The sequence below is a fragment of the Trypanosoma equiperdum genome (genome assembly GCF_001457755.1).
Source record: "Trypanosoma equiperdum strain OVI genome assembly, contig: ctg_451, whole genome shotgun sequence".
Taxonomy (NCBI): Eukaryota; Euglenozoa; class Kinetoplastea; order Trypanosomatida; family Trypanosomatidae; genus Trypanosoma; species Trypanosoma equiperdum.
Window position 1 is genome coordinate 1 of NW_027124367.1, and position 2,135 is coordinate 2,135.

Consider the following 2,135-nt stretch of genomic DNA (forward strand, 5'->3'; position numbering starts at 1 on the left):
AACGAAAACGCACACAAGGTGCTCATCTATCTAAAAAGTCAAAGAGCGACAACACAGGCAAAGCAACCAAAGACAGACGAGAGCGAAATCAAAGGCCCGGTCTGCGGAGGTGAGGGCCAAGAGGAGTGCAAGTCAGGTGCAAGGAAAGACCCGGAGAAACCGAACGAAACTTAAATGCGGAAATGGCCTAAAGCACTTCAGTGGATGATGGCACAACAAGGAGAAAATTCCAAAGGAATACAGCAGGAAGGTTGTAAAGACGACTGCGCATCGGAAGAGGAAACTTGTGACGGCGCAGCTGGCATTTCTGCTTTGATGAGTATTTCTCTGTTCATGGCATTTTTTCTTCTAGCATAAAAATTTATTGGAATATCTTAATGTAGTAGAATTTGCATTTTTATGGAAATATATTATTATACGAAACCGTATCTTTGTTGAAATAACTTGTATATATTTTACATCCATTTTGAAAATATTTTATACAATTCTTAAATGTGCGTTTGTATTTCAAAGCTTTTTGCAAACATGAGGAGACTTAAAGAGATCTTTTTTGTTGTGTAAATTTGATCTTTGAATGTAAAGTGGTATATTGGTGGAGTGTTGAAAATGGGTGCGAGAAAGATTTTTTCAATTATGGTTTATTCAATTAATTTGATGTTTACCTTTGAAAATGTTTAAATGTTTTCAAATATTTTTGACTTGTGGGTATAACGTGGTAGGGTGATAGGGGTGTGAAAAATGAGTGTGATTATGAAAACTTGCTATTTTGGTTTATTTTTTTTGTAATAGATATTAAGAGTAGTTTAAGGTTATGATGCTAATAGCAGTGTAGTAATAGTGAGCGTGTCATGTAAGTGTACATACTAACATTATGGTAAAAGTGGTGGTGCAGAACGACCGGAAGCAAAACAGAGACACTTAACACGACGCCAAGGATGCAATGGAGGTGAGAAAGTGACTGGGAGAGGGATAAAACGAGGAATGTTATTCAAATGATGACTTAGACAGGAGGGGAAAAATGGAGTTGGAGTATGCGCAGTTTTTTCATTGTACATTTATCCTGCACGTGCTCCACTAGCTGCTCTGCTACTTTCTATACTCTGCATATCTTTGGAAGATGTTTAAATAGCCATGAATCAGTCCCCGCTTCCTCCATTGAAACTGTTCCTTTTTTGTCTCTACTAGGGAAAATTTTTCGAAATGGCGTTTTCTCCCCTCCATATTATGGAATGTCTGTAATACCAACGGCTGGGAAGATGGGGATGGGATATTCAGCTTTTCTGGCGATCTTCTCCCTTTTATTTCTTGATTGTATTTCCTTTTTTAAGAGGATAGAGTGGGTTCATTGTGGCCACTTATTTTAAAGATACCCATTAGGAATTGGGCCAGCTGCCACTGTTATATATTTTTTTTATTCAGGCTCTCTATACCTTTTTTTTCCTTAGTGGAAGTAATATCGGGCACACCAGTGGATGGGTTGGTGACTCCTCACATTTGACCTTCAGCAAGTTTTACACTGCTTCCTTCTTCGGCTTACCGTGTCTCTCTTGAAGATGCCTTGTCCGGTACTGCTTCTGTGTGCACCTCATTGGGCAGTACGGGCGTTGGGTCGTTTCCTGCATTGTAGGAGTTATTATTACCAATTCATCTTTCTTCTTCCTTTTAACAGTTGTGGCACCTTATGGTAGGTTCGTGTGTGCCACACCAGTGAGTGTTGTGTCTTGTATGCACTATCACACCTTGCACACACAAAATTTATTCCTTCTTCTAGTACTGTGTGCGTCCATATTTTTGGCCTTTTCTCGGTCTTTTCCAATCAATTGTTTCCCCTGCCTCTTGAAATGCCTTTTTTCTCACTAAATGATCTTACAAGGATCCTTTCCTGGCTCTTGAATGTTTTATTTGCTACCTTGAACTCAAAGACTCATTGTGTCTTGTTTTTTTCACGCATATGACAAAGAAGTCAACTCTAATGGTACTTCTTTCCACACATGGAGCATTTTTCTTTAAGTGGCTTTTCTTTCTCTTTGAAGTCTCCTGTAGTATTGTCTGACTTTGGAATGCATTTGTGTCTGGTCAGTTAAGTTTTACTCTTTAGAATTATTTTACGCCTTTGATACTCAAGTTTGTCCTTT